Below are 17,506 nucleotides of genomic sequence, written 5' to 3'. Positions count from 1 at the left end.
TAGTGGTGGAAGACTGTCTCCCTGTCGTACACGATTTTTAATCAGAGCACTTAATTCTTGGTCTTCCATTCATTTTGATCTTTCTTGAGTTTTGTTCTTATTGTGTATTACATCTCTTTCCCAATAGAATAATCTCTTTCCCGAAGAATTTCCATCTGACACAATTATATATTATTATAAACTTTTTCAAGTCCACGACTTTTATGAGCCTAAACCAATTTTTCTTCAATCTTGTTTCTTTTATGAAGCGCAACGTCGTAACTGCCTCTTTGGTCCCTATGCCTTAGGTCCCAAAGCCAAAGTGATAGTCTTCTAACATTGTTTTCATTCTTCTGCATGCCATTCTTGTCCGTAAATTCGATGAATGAGGTATTCAGCTGATGGTACGATAGTTTTCGCACTTACCTGCCCTTTATATCTTTGGAATTGTGTGGATGATACTTTCCTGAAAATCTGATAGTATACCTTCCAACTCATCGATATTACAAACTAATTTAAAATGGTTCTAAGCACTATAGGACCTAACATCTGAGGTCATCAGTCCCCTAGACTTAGAACTACTTAAACCTAACTAACCTAAGGACATCACACACATCCATGTCCGAGGCAGGATTCGAACCTGTGCCCATAGCAGCAGCCAGATTTCGGACTTGAGCGCTTAGAACCGATCGGTCACAGCGGCCGGCCAAACTAATTTGAGTAGGTGTTTGATCGCCACTTCCTCATTTCCATTCCTCCACTTTTTTCTGGAGCAATATCGCTTTATGCCCTGCAATTCGCTATTTGTTTCATTTGAAAGCGACACACTGACGTAATTCTGTCTTATCCCCTCCTTTGGTCGATGAACTGAAATTTGTATTGTTTTGCAGATCTAGCTAGATTCTAGTCACAACATAACCCTCATCAGTGCTAAAAAGAAAAGAAATATAGGCATCAGATATTTGATGTGAATATAACAAGAAGCGTTCTCACAGTTGTACAGCTTGAATACTGAATGATAAGACAAACATATCGTTTCGAAGCGAGTCATGTAGATCTATAAAGCTTGTGTGTGTATGCTACTGACTCCTGTTTTAATCACTACAAACGCATCTCATCGTTCCTGAGCACATCATTTGCCCACCTTTTCCCACGTTGAACGATTCTCTTAAAACCCAGTGATCTGTTTATATCTACCGCCGGATCTATCTGATAATACAACATCTAACTTCGGAAATCCCATTGTGACTGTGATGTGATCTGTCTGCAGTCTCCCGTATCTCCAGGTGTACCTTCTCATCTTGTGATTTTTGAACGGGTTATTCGCTGTAACTAGCTGTTCATTAGTAGCTGAAACTCATTACTAACTGAAGTTTATTGCAGAACTCAAATAGTCTTTCTCCTTTCTCATTCCTACTACCGATCCCATATTTTCCTGTAACTCCTTCTTCAGTTCCCTCCCCTCTACGGCGTTCCCACTCAGCAGTGTTATTAGAGTTTCATCTTTCTTCACATAACGTAATAGCCCTTCGATATCGTCACATATATTCTCCAACTCTTTATTTTTAGTTAATGACATCGGCATTTATATTTGGTCTATTGATGTTGGCGTCGGTTTTCTGTCGTTTTCGATGAGAACAACCATATTACTTAACATTTTTGCAGTAACTCCCTGTCTGCCTATTTTCCTCTTCGTAAGGAATCCTTTGCTGTTGATATTACACTACATTCGTCTCATAATAAATACTTATTTCTCTCCATTTCACTTCATTGACCGCATATCTAGACTTGATGCTCTGACTCATAGAATGTTATATTTTCGTTTGTTGTTCAGTTTTTTTCTCACGATTAGCTCCCCATTAGCTGTTCGCTCACAGAGATCCGAATTGCCGACTGACATGGAATTGTTTGACAGTGGAGAGACCATCACGACATTTTTTCAACTGCAGGCCGCATGTCTTGCTGATACACATAAAGTGTCTTTAATGTAGTGATTTCCATTGCCTTCTGCATCATGACGTCAGGGATCATTGCTGGTTCTTCCACCGTTTAGTGGCTGCTTTCCCCTCTCCTCCACCTCTCGTCCCCCACCCCCTTAGGGTGAGAGGTAGCTCCGAAACTCCGTCCGTTCTCCCAACCTTTTGACAACGTCGTTGACAAGATCAGTATGACTCCTTATAGTAGAAATCTTCGGCCTCCATTGCTGACAATTTTTGTTAGAAGGTAGGGCAGTCATTGGGTTTTAACCGCATATGCGCTCATTTTTGCTACTAGCTAAAGGCGATAACTCTAGACCACACTGTAATGCTTGACCTGTCCGCCAAGTTTTCCGTATGTGACACGCATTCAAAACATCTTGACATGGGTTGTCCAAAGAGTATTACACCAGCACTCGCCAGCTACTATGGTTGATGAACTCTGGCAAAGAGCCGAAGGAGCACGGAATGACGTACCCATATCTGTCATCCAAGCTGCCAATAGACTTAGAGCCGCTGCTGCCGCCAGAGTTGGCGAGTCCGTATACTATATGCGGCACTCTGTTTACCCGCAAATTACTTTCAAATTTAGTTATATATTTTTCGAACTGTATTATTTATTCACAATAAGTAAAACTTCGTTATTTTCTGTCGTTCCTGTTTCTCCATTTATGATATCCAAGTGTTTATATTAGCTTTCACTGCTTTGAGGCACTAATTTTGATAGTTCTCTTCATTACCTTAACATTTTTAAATTCGACTAAATACTAAGCTGTCTTCACCGTCCGTTTCATTGAACGTTTCTGCTATGTATATATTATTTCCAGATGCGTTTCTTAACAAACATATTATTGGCATCTGTTCTAGAAGCACTTTTATTTCACTTCTCTCTTTTTCTGGTACATCTCCTGCTGATTCATGGTTATGTAAATTAAGCATCATTGGAAAAATCTTTAAATATGGCTTATTTCCTTTTTAAAACAAACGTGTTTTCTTAACCTTACCCTTCGTTTTAGTAAATACAGCAGATTACTCCGCGTTAAACTTTTTTCTCCTCTACATGAAAATAGGTGATTCTGACTAATTTTCGTTCTCTGAATTCAGATTTGATTTTTATCAGTCATGTACAGTTTCTACTGGATATAAATTTTGTCATTGTTACGAACATATACTTCAATTGAATTGAAATTAGTTTCAGTCCACACATAAGACATGTTTGCATCCATGTCAGAAGGAACATTCAGTGAAGGCTTTCACGACCGTATGTTTCAGCTGCTGAGAATTTTTCCGGGTTGTATGGCCGTGGTCCATGGAACTCTTCTATCGCTGACGTTTCGTCCAAACCTACGTTGGACATCTTCGGAAGTGCTCCGGGTCGTGCTGAGTCTTGCCGACTGACGAGTCGGAGTTCGAAGAGCGGCCTAAATACCGTGGAAAGTGGGCGTGGTCTGGATTTTACGTGATAGCAGAGATAAACCTTGTCAAAGATAAATTATCTTACTATCGATTATAGTACGGTACGTCAAAGATAAAAACTTCTCATCGATTCTGTAGCGCCACAGCCCATATATCACTGAGTTTCATGGCTTCTTGTTTTCTGTTAAAATTATCCCCATGTTTATATATTTCGATGGCTTCTCTATATAGCCGTGGATAATAATTCGTCATAGTACATGAAACTTCAGTTTCCGAAAATTTCACTACGTGATCATCTGATTGAAGAGCATGTTCCACCACGGATGATTTGTCCGTTTTCCCTAGTCGGCAAAGACTTTTATGTTCCTTCAACAGTGTATTCACACTTTTATTTGTAGTTCAAATGTAGACCTTGCCACACGTACACGGAATCTTATATACACCACTTGCCGACAGAGAGGGGCATTTATCCTTAATGGAACGAAGTGCTTGGCCTATTTTCTTAGTTGGTCTGAAAATCGGTCGAACGTCATGTTTCCTTAGAATCTTGCCGATTTGATCCGTTACTTTTTTGAGAAAGGGTAGAGAAACCATGTTCTTCCATCGCTATGTCCTATCGTTGTCCTTAGGCCTCATGTTATTCGGTCGCAAAACTCTATTTCCTTACTAGAGAACCCATTCTTCTCAAAAGCCTGCTTTAGATGTTTTAACTCGGCGTCCGGGTGTTCCGGCGTAGAAATCCTTTTAGCTCTGTACACTAGACTTTTAATTACTTCTCTTTTCTGTTGTGGATGATGATTGGAATCCTTATGCAAGTATCTGTCGGTATGGGTAATCTTCCGGAAGACACCAGGTCTTCGACTCTGTATAAATATATCCTTCCTGGACGGGAATGTACGTGACGTACGAGTTCGGGTTCTGACACGTGGAGGATGACATAAGGAAGTTTGAGTCCGGCCGTGATTCGTGTACGGATAGCCGAAGCGGTTAATGTGACCGCTTGCTTAAAGTGGGAGATTTGGTTACGAGTCCCGGTGTGGCAAAAATTTTTATTGCCTTCTTTCAATATACAGCCGATGGTGATTCATATTTGCAATTGCGAATACATTACTTTACCACATGTAACAGGAAAACTTCCTTCTCTCTCAATATTTTGATCGTCGTGTTTGTCCAGCCAGTGTTAGCTATCGTAAATAGAACACAGTTTTGCCTTTTGCTGTCATCCGGCGAATTTTCATGTAATTTCGAAGAAGGAGCATTGGCGCTGTACTGCAATGGCAGTTACTACTGTATTGTATGGAGCGCTTACATAAAAGTTGTGATATACAAGAATATTCCGTCGCAGACTTTTGTAGAAATTATCTAGATAGTGTATAAATAACCACAGTATAAAGCCAAAGGAATAATTTTAGTCTTGTAGTTAAGAAGGAATACGAGTTGTATTTTCGCTGCGGAGTTGGGGAACAAGATAAGCCTTTTGCTCCTTTACTTACTTGTGGCACATGTGCAAGTAGCTTGCATAAATTGGTACAGGGTTCTCGAGTTTCAAAACCATTCATGTAATTAGTGGTGTGGCGCGAACAGAAGGTTCATGCTTAAGTGATAAATGGATGTTCCACTATCTTTGCTTTCTAACTATGACATAATAACAGTACTGCGTCAAGTTTAATTCAGTTCCTCAAGAAAAAGTGGATGAGTTAGATGTCTGAACTGAAACCATCGTAGCCGGCCGAGATGGCCGAGCGGTTCTGGGCACTACAGTCCGGAACCGAGCGACCGCTACGGTCGCAGGTTCGAATCCTGCCTCGGGCATGGATGTGTGTGATGTCCTTAGGTTAGTTGGGTTTAAATAGTTCTAAGTTCTAGGGGACTGATGACCTCAGAAGGTAAGTCCCATAGTGCTCAGAGCCATTTGAACCATTTTTTGAAACCATCGTAGAACGGAAACGGTACTTTTGCAGACATTGATTCCTGTTTAAAATATTACGTACTCACTCCCCTCTACAAGTCTTTATAACGGGAATCTCCGAACACCCTGCATTATAACGCTAATTGTATTTTTTTTTTTCGAATTTGTGGGTAGGCTAGACCTCAAAGCCCAAGAGTGTTCTGCCATTGCTTTTCGTTATTCTGTGCATTATTTTAAGTGTCGTAATAAACTAACTTACTAATGATGAAGTTTAGGCCTAAGAGAGAGGCTGAAGCAGCAAGCGCCGTCAGAAGCGCTCGGCAAATAGCAACACCCGCCATCCCGTCCTTGTGATGAAGTGGAACTCCGCAGTCAAAGCGTCCCCGTTCCTCCCCGTGAGGTAGGCTACCCCACAGCACAGCGCAGCCCAACCGCTTCCTATTGTGGTGACTGAGCCGGGGGGCGCGCCACAGTAGCGCCGCGACCAGGCCAAGACGGCAGCCTGCTGAACTAATTCCTCTAATGGAATCGACCGGAAGTAATTACGCTCATTATACCACATCCCTTTGATCTGCTAAGATGCTCCCGTAATTAGGTTTTAATTGTTCATGTAAATGTAACGAGAAGCCCCGCGCAACATGAAAGGTAGTTTGGCGTCTGCGGCAGCCACGACCGGAGGCGTCGCCCGCCGCCGATACCGCGAGCTGGCAGCCCGGAGCCCCGAGGCCCGAGGCAGGGGGCCGGGTCTTAGCGCCGCCACGGCGTCTGCCGCCAGCCACTTTGCGGTGCGCGCCTCGCCCTAATATTTTATTCACTTAAGCCAACTTTGCGCCTACCCAGCCGGTAATGAGACAATGCGAGCGTGGAGGCTGGGGTCAGAGCGAACCCTTAATGAAAACGATCCGCTACGGTTAGGTGAACTCCACCCCAGCTTGGGAGATACTCACAAGGGAACCTCCCCATCGCACCCCCCTCAGATTTAGTTATAAGTTGGCACAGTGGATAGGCCTTGAAAAACTGAACACAGATCAATCGAGAAAACAGGAAGAAGTTGTGTGGAACTATGAAAAAAATAAGCAAAATATACAAACTGAGTAGTTCATGTGCAAGATAAGCAGCATCAAGGATATGCTGAGCTCAGGAGCGCCGTGGTCCCGTGGCTAGCGTGAGCAGCTGCGGAGCAAGAGGTCCATGGTTGAAGTCCTCCCTTGAGTGAAAAGTTTACTTTCTTTATTTTCGCAAAGTTATGATCTGTCCGTTCGTTCATTGACGTCTCTGTTCATTGTAATAAGTTTAGTGTCTGTGTTTTGCGACCGCACCGCAAAACCGTGCGATTAGTAGACGAAAGGACGTGCCTCTCCAATGGGAACCGAAAACATTTCATCGCAAGATCATAGGTCAACCGATTCCTCCACAGGAAAACACGTCTGATATATTCTATACGACACTGGTGACGCCATGTGCGTCACATGACAGGAATATGTTGTCGACCCACCTAACTTGTACACTTGGCGAATGGGTAAAAAGATTCTTCTACCTTGCCCGATTTAGGTTTTCTTGTGGATGTGATAATCACTCCCAAAAAAGTGATTAAAACATAAGAGTTTGTCACATAAACTGCAACAAATGAATGCAACAGTTTCACAGTCGCACAGTTTTCCCTGTGCTCTGTCAAAACATATGTTTTTAAAGTTTTCAAATTTTTCCGTGTGTAGACCGTCAAATCCTGCATATGTCCAAGCAAATCAAAACATGTCCTGGAATTTTGGAGAGCGAAGTTGATTATGTGTGAGTGGCTGAACTTTGATAATTGTCCGAAAATAAAAATTTTTTCACTCGAGGGATGACCTGAACCACGGACCTCTCGTTCCGCAGCTGCTCACGCTGACCACGGACCACGGACCTCCTCAGTGCAGGCTGTCCTTCAGTTTTTCAAGGCCTATCCACTGTGCCGACTTATAACTAAATCTGAGGGGGGTACGGTGGGGAGGTTCCCTTGTCAGCAACGGAACCAACCGGTGTTATCGGAACTCACATACTTTCGAAAGCAGACAATGACTTCTTACGACTACAGGCACGACGCTTACGGAAAATAAACAGGACTGATTCTAGGGAAATGCAAGACAAGCCAAGTCGCTGGGTGAGTTTGTGTTCATCTCGCACGCAGGAAGAGGCATACCTGTAGGTACACATCTTTTTCTCGAGACAGGCGCAAGTGTGGCTCCATGCACACCTAAATGGAACCACGAAATCAGTCCCACCCGAGTTCCCGGGTTCGATTCCCGGCGGGGTCAGGGATTTTCTCTGCCTCGTGATGACTGGGTGCTGTGTGCTGTCCTTAGGTTAGTTAGGTTTAAGTAGTTCTAAGTTCTAGGGGACTGATGACCATAGATGTTAAGTCCCACAGTGCTTTGAACCATTTGAAATCAGTCCCAATGGCTGGCTCTGAGCACTATGCGAGTTAACTTCTGAGGTCATCAGTCGCCTAGAACTTAGAATTAATTAAACCTAACTAAGGACATCACACACATCCATGCCCGAGGCAGGATTGGAACATGCGACCGTAGCGGTCGCTCAGCTCCAGACTGTAGCGCCTAGAACCGCACGGCCACTCCGGCCAGCTCAGTCCCAATGACCAAGATGTCAACTATCACTGCAGTCGGTGTCATTTGAGACAAAGATGAAATCGTACAAAGAGGCCCAAATTCTGGTACAATTAATACCTTTGCGTAATACATACGTAAGCGTAGTGGAACGGATGAAGGTGGCAAAGAATATTGCATCGAATAACTGAACTAGCGATTTAGAGATAAAAAACCCTGTTGGGCCACTGATAGCGAAGAAAAATATAGAATGCGGAGACACTACACCAACGGCAACACTGTTCGCTCTAATATCTGTAAGTCTTCCTACAAGGGGAAAGTACTCCTTTTTGAAGTTCCAGTTGAAGGTGTACACTGCACTGAAATCTAACTTCACCAAACATCTACTGCAAGCGCTAGTGAAATTGCTGTAAAACTACATTACGCTACGTTGATGACCAGTTAACGTTTCTTTCTCTAGAAAAAGAAAGACTCAATTCGTGAGTAACGTTTACAGACAATAGTCCAGGAATGTTAGAATATACGAGTGTATTTCTGCAAATGCAATCATGTGGAGGTATATTAAAAAGGTGCTCTCAAAGGATAACGCAATCCCACCCACATTTACGCCAGGGAGTGTCTACGCTGGGCGGAGGAGGGGATGAGGGAGTACCTTTTTCGTCAGAATCGTCTAATTCTATTTTTGTTTGTTTGTTTGTTTCTTTTTTGTCTTCAGCCTCCTAACTCTCGAAAAGATCCATTGGACGTCGCATGATATTTTGAAGTATACTTTCCCGTGCTCTTTGGGGCTTTAGACGATGAACATAAGGCGCAGCCGTACCTACAGAACAGACTAAGTAGCTATTCTAATTTTAAGCACGATTTCTGTGTTTTTTATTTACTCTCGTCCACAGAAAGTACTTCTGAATCAAAGGGGCTCTTGAGGGAATCAGAATGGCTTCGATACAGCAGGGGCCTAATATCCCTCACCCTCTTCAACAAGTATTCTTCGGATGTGTGAAGGTTTTTTGATTTCATTTAGGTTTTTCTTTGTTGTTTGCAAGTTGTTGTTCTTTCAGGGAACTGTAGACAGTCATTTCGTCTCACTCTTTTACAATCCGCAGAATCAAAGAACCACTGACAAGGAAACGCACGATTATACATTTCTCGTTAAATTACAGGGCCAAAGTGATAAAGCAAAGCAGATTTGGATGCGAGTGAAAAATTAACGTTCCAACAATCAGTGACAGTAAAACAAAACACCAATCGAACACAACCGCGTTTAAGCGCACTGCTGTTGCACATCTTCCCCCCTCTGGAATGGAAGACTCCGGCATCTGAACACGATTATCCGTGCGCACAATCAGAAGCATGCGTGACTTTGTACCCATTGCATGCTGTCCAGTACACTATCATACAACGGCCGCATGCGCCTCGTGCGAAGGAACGTTGCACATCCGTAAACACACTATAATGTTACACTCTCTTGGACTGTAGGAATTTATTAAATGATGAATAATTAGGCTAATTAAAGCAGTGTAAGTCTTCTATCGTAGAAATAAATGAGAACTTCTTAATGAACGCTTATTTTTTATTACTTTTGTGTGTGATGGAGGGCCTGGAAGATATTATAATCAGGTAGTGATTACCCGAACTTATACATTTGTTTTCCATCAGATTTTTTGTTTCACTATTCCATCTCATTTAGCAGTAGGCAATTTTCGATGTGATGGAGTTTTCCGTTAAAAATAAGCCCTTTGAAGGAACTTGAATTCTGCCTCAGCAGTTTGACGACGGCTTGTCTGGTAACCTAATGGGTGTATGCAGCGTTCTCGAAAGTTACGAAAATGAAATAAACTGGCTGCAAAACAACCCTCCCCCCACCAGACACTTGTGGGTTTTCTTTGCTTGTCGAGATCTTAACACTGTCACTTGCTCTTAGTTCAGTGGAGGGTTGAAGATCTTTTGTATACTACTTAACAGTTTCCAAAGAACGATGGATAATTGCTACGGAAAAACAACATATTGCTACTGAACAACAGACAATTGCAACACAACGCCCGACCAATGACAGTAAAAGAAATTGTCGAAGGTTGAACGTGTTGACTGCAACGAAGCATCTCTACGATAGGTATGCATTCGACTATTCATGCAGTGTGTAATTTGATGAAGGTTGTCGTGGAACCCGTTAGTGCGACGTTCTGTGTGGTATAGCAACAAGCCTGAAAGACATCATTTTATTGCTCATGATCGTGGACGACAGTTGGGCTGCTCAAAATTGGTCAAAGTGTGACTACTGCGGCCGCAGAACCGGTTGTATCCAATAGCGTCTTCCAAACATTAAAGAAGGTCTCTGAGGGAGGAAATGCTATGCGAAAGCATGCCGGTGATCTTAGACGTCACCACACAACTAGAGGATCGATATATACCCATAATGGGGAAAAGGAGCCGACATTTCACTCCTAGGCGGACCGCTGCTATCCTCGTAACCATTTCGCGGCGATTGAGTCAGGCTGGTTTGTATGATCGGAAGCCTGTTAAATGCGGCCCACTTCGACCACGCCATCGTCGAGAAAGAGTTCAGTGATGTAGGGATCAGCAATAGTGGCTGGTCATGTGTGATATTCTCCGAAGAATCCCGCTTTCCTGCGACAGGTGAATCTGGCCAAAAGTCAATACGGAGCGAGAGGGGGCACGTTACCCACCACAGGATGTTCATGAATGTCATCGGGCATGGCCTTTGCATTATGGTGTGGCCAGGCTTTATGTACAATGGCGGAATACCGCTACATATCTCGGCGCGAGGTACCGTAACATCACAACGGTATTCCTTGGAGGTTATTCTGGATCACGTCCGTCTCTTTAGGGGTTTAGGGGTGCAGTAGGTCTCGACTTTCTGTTTACGGACGACAAAGCTCGGCCACACAGGCCCGCTTAGCTGAAGATATAGAAAAAATGGAATGACCTGCGTACTCCTCGGATCTAAACCATATAGAGCATGCATGGGATGCTCTTGGCAGACGTTTCTCTTGAAGAACACCCCCGGCCCGAATCGTGAAACGAGTGGAAACCGCCTTCAGAGAGGAGTGGGACAATATGACCAAAGACTCGACAACAGTTTGGCAGCCAGCTCGAATAACAGGTGCTTTAGTGCCCGAGGAGAGAAGATCCCTAACTGGGAACCGAGTCTGTGTCAAACACGAATTTTCTTTTTGTCAGTCGTCCTGTTTTCCCATGTGGTGAAATCTGTACCATTTTTCGTTATAAATATAACACTCTACCTCTACTACGTATGTGCTGTATTCTATACCGTCCATCATTGCCTGTGATTATTCCTGTCCAACCAATGTCCCTGTTCAAATGTTCAAATGTGTGTGAACTCCTGAGGGACCAAACTGCTCAGGTCATGGATAGCTAGACTTACACACTACTTAAAATAACTTAACCTAACTTACGCTAAGGACAACATACACACACCCATGCCCGAGGGAGAACTCGAACCTCCGGCGGGAGGGGCAGCACAATCCCTGCCATGGCGCCTCAAACCGCGATGCCATTCATCGTGGCTGTCCCTGTTCCTTAGCAATTGACAAGTCATATAGTTTACACAGATATTGTGCGGTTATCACTGCCACCCTCCAGACTCGACGTCATATTACGTAGTTAATCTGAACTACTGAGTCTCGAGTAAAGCGCTGTACGATCTTTTCCCCCGGAAGTCGCGATATTTGATACATTAGAATTTCGACGACGTCCCGTAATTAATTTTAGGTTAAAGGGTCTGGGGGAAAGCAAAAAGGCTTCAGTCTCAAATGGCGTATGTCGAACGTAGGAAGAAAATAAACCTAGGAACCATCAGTGTAACAGTTGAAAGTTGTTGCAGCTGTGTTGAGAAACTGTCAGAGCTTAAAGCACTGTTAGAAAACACTTACGCTCAAGCCGGTGATACATTCTGCCGACATTTTTGCGAGGGACTTGACGGTGCTCAGAAAGGATATGCAACATTCTGTTGGCGGTGGCATATTTGTTGCTGTTAGATTAGCTTAACTTGCACCGAAACTGAAGTAGATACTTACTGTGAGTTAGTCTGGGTAGAAGTCATTCTTGACAACCGGAATGAAATATTAAGTGGATCCTTTTACCTATCTCCCTACCCAGATTATACAGTGGCTGAAAGTTTCAAAGAAAAACTTGAGTCTAATTTCAAACACTTACCCGACTCATACAATTATAGTTTGTAATGACTTCAATTAACCCTCGATATGTAGGCGTTATTTAAATGTGGAGGTACCTATAAAACATCATCCGAAATTATGCTAAACGCTATCTCTGAACATTATTTGCAGTATTTAGTTTATGAGACCACTCGAATACTAAAACGGTTGTGAAAATGCACGTCACTTCTTAGCAACAAATAATACTGAGCTAACAACGAGCATCAAAACGCATACAGGGATTAGTGAACAAAGGGCTGTCTTAGCGAGACTAAATATCGTAACCCCAAAATCCACCAAAAAGTAACGAAAAATATATGTATTCAAAAAGGCAGATAAAAATTCGCTTGACGCCTTCCTCAGAGACAATTTCCACTATTTCCAAATTAACTGTAAGTGTAAATCATATGCGGGTTGAATTCAAAGAAATAGTATCGCCAGGAATTGAGAGATTTATACCAAATAAATTACCAAAAGACGGAGCTGATCCGCCGCGGTACACAAAACAGATCGAAACACTATTATACAAACAACGAAAAAAGCATGCCACATTTAAACGAACCCAAAATCCCCAAGATTGGTGATATTTTATAGAAGCTCCAAATTTAGTGCGGTCTTCAGTGAGAGATACTTACAACCGTTTCCACAACAGAACTTTGTCTCGAGACCTGACAGGAAGTCGAAAGACATTCTAGTCGTATGTAAAGTATGCTAACGGGAAGACACAATCAAGGCCTTCTCTCCTCGATGGTAATGGAAATACTATCGATGACAGTGCTGCTATTACTAAACATAGCCTTCCGTAATTTACTTCACCAAAGAAGATGAAGAAAATATTTCAGAATTCGAATCAAAAGCAGCTGCCAACATGATTAGATATCTCCGTAGTAGTGAAGCAACTTAAATCACTTAATAAAAACAAGTCTTTCGGCCTTACTGCATATCAATTAGGGTCCTTTCAGATGCAGTATCTCCATACTTAACGATCATACACAACCGATCGCTCGACGAAAGATCCGTCCCCAAGGACTGGAACGTTGCGCAGGTCAAACTAACATTCAAGAAAGATAATAGGAGCAATCCGCTAACTTATAGGCCCTTATCATTAATGTCAATATTGCAGCAGGATTTTGGAATGTATATTGTGTCGAACATTATGATTTAGCTTGGAGAGAACGGTTTATTGACACATAGTCAACACGGAATTAGAAAACATCGTTCTTGTGAAACACAACTAGTTATTCACAGGAAGTTTTCAGTGCTATCGGCAGGGGATTTCAAATTGGTTCTGTATTTCTAGATTTCCAGAAGGCTTTTGACACCATACCTCAGAAGCGGCTTGTAATCAAACTACATGCTTATCGAATATCGTCTCAATTATACGACTGTATTTGTGATTTCCTGTCAGAGAGTTAAAAGGGCATAGAAACTGACGGAAAGTCATCCAGTAAAAGAGAAGTGGTTTCTGGCTTTTCTCACGTAAGTGTTATAAGCCTTCTTCTGTTCCGTATCTACTTAACTAATAAGAAGATATCTGGGCAGCCGTGTTAGGTTGTTTATCGTCTAGTAAAGGTATTACAAGATCAAAACCAACTGAAAAAAGATATAGATATCGGTGCGGTGCGAAAATTAGTAATTGACTATAAATAATGAAAAGTGTGCAGTCAGCCACATGAATGCTAACAGGAATCTGTTAAACTTCGATTACACGATACATCAATTAAATCTAAAGGCTGTAAATTCAACTAAATATCTAGGAATTACAACTACCAACAACTTAAATTGGAATGAACGTACAGAAGATGTTGTAGGGAAGGAGAAACAAAGACCGTGTTTTAGAATTGTGCGGTAGAACACTTATTAGATGCAACACACCTACTAAAGAGACTGCCTACACTACGTTTGTCCGTCCTTTTTTGGACTACATCGATGAAATTTAAAGAAAGGCAGAACGTTATGTATTATCTAAAAATAGGGGAAAGAGCATCTCGGACATGATACAATATTTCGGATGAATATGATTAAAATAAAAGCGTTTCTCGTTGCGGTGGGATCTTCTCACGAAATTTCAATCATCAACTTTCTCCTCTGTATGTGAAAACATTTCAGTAATGCCGACCTACATAGGGAGAAACGAACATCATAATAAAAAGGAGAAATCAGGGCTCGCACGGAAAGATAATGGTGTTCGTTTTTTCCGCTCGCTGTTCGAGAGTGAAATAATAGAGAATTATTGTGTAGGTGGTTCGATGAACCCTCTGCCAGACACTCATGTGTGATTTGCAGGGTAGACATGTGAAAGCAGATTTGGATGTAGAAGTACATGCAAGGCCCCACCCGAACTAGCGACGCCTGTATGCCATTGCTAAGGTAATCTTCGACGTTCTACCGCTGTATAACATTGCTAGACAGTATCTCTCTCACTCTACCTCTGTTTTTGATACTGATTTTCGTCATGACATTGTTCCATAATTTCATGCTTGTACTCTTTTTCGTGTTGACAGAGTATTGTCTGCTGACCCCTTATTTTTGTTTATCTATAAAACTTTTTCAGTGCTTTCAAAATGGTTTAAACGTGTGAGCCTACTTGGAAATGGAAGAAGTGATTTCCTGGGTGACTGTGCTCCTCAAAGTAGTAACAAAAATCGCAAATGAACTAACAGACTGACGAGCATAATTATAAGAACAATGTCGATCCAAAGCCTGTCTAATTCGTCTGCTGTCAAATAATATTTGAAAAAAAAAAAAGTCTTGAAATATCATACCTACACATTTTCCCAATTACTAGGGAATCCTAAATAGACCTGTGACAGTTAATGCAATATTTGTTTCCTATCAGTTCATCGACAAAGAGAAACCTCTCTATTGCATGCATGTTTCCTAGTATTGGAGAATGTCTATGATATCTGTCTCCGCATAAGAATTTGACGCATTCTCCTTGACCGAAACGAACCAGAAAATTTCAATGACTGAGGTAAAGTGCTGTACAGGACCATTAATAATTTTCTCCATGTTGCCATCTCGTATATGTACGACAGGAACAAGAAAAGGGGACTCCTTGGCAATTAAGTGTCATGTAACGACTCTCCCTGGTTTTAAGCGTGAATCAACGAGTTATTTAAAAATGGATGAGCTGGTACAAAGCTTGACAGAATACCAAGTTTGTGGAATGGTGAAAGTTTAGAAAATACAAAACATTTGTCAGGAGTTGAATGCTTTCAGTGACAAATAGTCCCGGCGAATGGGTGATTTTAGTATAGGAGAAGTCAGGCGTTACGCAACACTGAAAAGTTGCTAGTAAGTATTTCAAGTTGGAGAATCAGAGCCAAGAACATTCCAGAATACTGGTGCAGAGTGATATTCCTGGCGTGGGTCACTTAGCTGGGAGCCGTTCTGTGAGGAACTTCTGTTTGCATGTCGCTCAAGGGATATCAGCCAATGGCCTCGCCACAGTGGTAACATCGGTTCCCGTCAGAGCACCGGAGTTAAGCACTGGCGGACTGGGCTAGCACTTGGATGGTGAAGATCCGATCTGAAGAGGGCTGTTGGCAAGTGGGGTGCACTCAGCCCTTGTGAGGTAAACTGAGAAGCTACTTGATTGAGAAGTAGTGGCTCTGGTCTTGTAAACTGACATAAGGCTGGGAGATCGATGTGCTGACCACCATGTCCGCATGCAGTGACGCCTGTGGGTTGAGAGTGATACGACGCCCCGTCGGTGCCGTTGGGCCTTCATGGCCTATTCGGGCGGAGTTTAGTTTCGTTTCGTTCAAGAGACTTTGGTCGTCGGCACTATCGGGGAGCTTCTTTTGAAGTCGTTGCCGCTAAAGCCTGGATAATTACAACCGACATCTTGCATGCATAGGAGCCAGCAGCAGTACAGTATCTTCTCAAGAGTATCTGGACAGCTGTTAGCTTAATTGACATGGAATCTGCAGATACCATACAGTTTTATAAAAATACGTCGACTATTTTGTCCATTTTCTCTGTAAAGCCTAAGATAGTCGTGAACATGGTTTATCCGATTAATTTGCAAAATAACCAACGGTCACGCTCACGGTTGTTCACATGGACATCAAGTTTATAATTGTGGTGCATGTAGAAACAGATAGAAGTTATGGTAAAAGATAAAATTAGTAGAAAATCATTTTGGTTATCAAAACTGATATTGGAATAGTAGTTTAACATGTGATCCAGTAGGTGTAGGGCATTTTTCCCCTATTTTTAGTGCTCAGTAAGTATTGCCGTTTATAACGTAAAATTAACGCCTACATGGCACTTACTGGGCTTTCACTCGTGGTACAAGCATGCAAAGTGAAAAAAGTTTGCGAAACCTAAGTCCACAAACCAGCTCTTTCAGAATTTGCTGTAAAAGACAGTCGAGTTGGTAACAAAAAGTAGCTCCACCTTCGTCAGTCGAACCCTTTCTAGGAACTGGGGACTTTAAATAGAACCCGAGAGGACAGCCGGCTTAACTTTTCAGCTGACTTCGAGAAGATAATACGCCCTTCCGCGGACGATAGAATCTGACCCAATGCCACATGCGCCTGCAGCTCCTATCGCCAAGTTGATAAACGTTATACTGAGCGTTGAAGCCTTAGAGTAGGAGAGCCAACTACTTTGACGAGTAAACATTTCGCTTCGTTACTCAAGGGTTGCTGAAACACACTGGGTAACTCAACGATAGTGAACCGTATATACGACCGTTATTAAGCTTCGACGTCACTCAGGGTGCGCTGTGTCATTGCTTACCAGCATTTCTCTCCTTTCCTCTTCTCTCTCCTCTCTCTCCTTCCGTTTCTCTACCTATATATTTATCTGTCTTTCTCTCTCTCAATCGCGTAACTATTTAATGTTTCTTGGTATCTGTGAATTTCTTATGTTCACTTATACGAGTACGGGCTCCAAGAATTGTTCTTATATTCATGTTTGCCGGCCGCGGTGGCCGAGCGCTTCTAGGTTCTTCAGTCCGGAACCGCGCGACTGCTACGGTCGCAGGTTCGAATCCTGCCTCGGGCATGGATGTGTGTGAGGTCCTTAGGTTAGTTAGGTTTAAGTAGTTATAAGTTCTAGGGGACTGATGACCTAAGATCTTAAGTCCCATAGTGCTCAGAGCCATTTTAACCTTTTTTTTATATTCATGTTTATTGATTTAAGCATTCTTTCCAACTTTTACAGTATTATTATTATTATTATTACTATTATCTGTAGGACCGAAGTTAAGCGCTGTCAGGCGTGGTGGGCACCTGGATGGGTGACCATCAAGGCCGCCATGCACTGTTGCCATTTTTCGGGGTGCACTCAGCCTCGTGATGCCAACTGAGGAGCTACTCGACCGAACAGTAGCGGCTCCGGTCAAAGAAAACTATCATAACGACCGGGAGAGCGGTGTGTTGACCACACGCCCCTCCTATCCGCATCCTCCTCTGAGGA

The sequence above is a fragment of the Schistocerca cancellata genome, chromosome 5 (genome assembly GCF_023864275.1).
Source record: "Schistocerca cancellata isolate TAMUIC-IGC-003103 chromosome 5, iqSchCanc2.1, whole genome shotgun sequence".
Classification (NCBI taxonomy): domain Eukaryota; kingdom Metazoa; phylum Arthropoda; class Insecta; order Orthoptera; family Acrididae; genus Schistocerca; species Schistocerca cancellata.
This window is presented reverse-complemented; position numbering follows the sequence as displayed.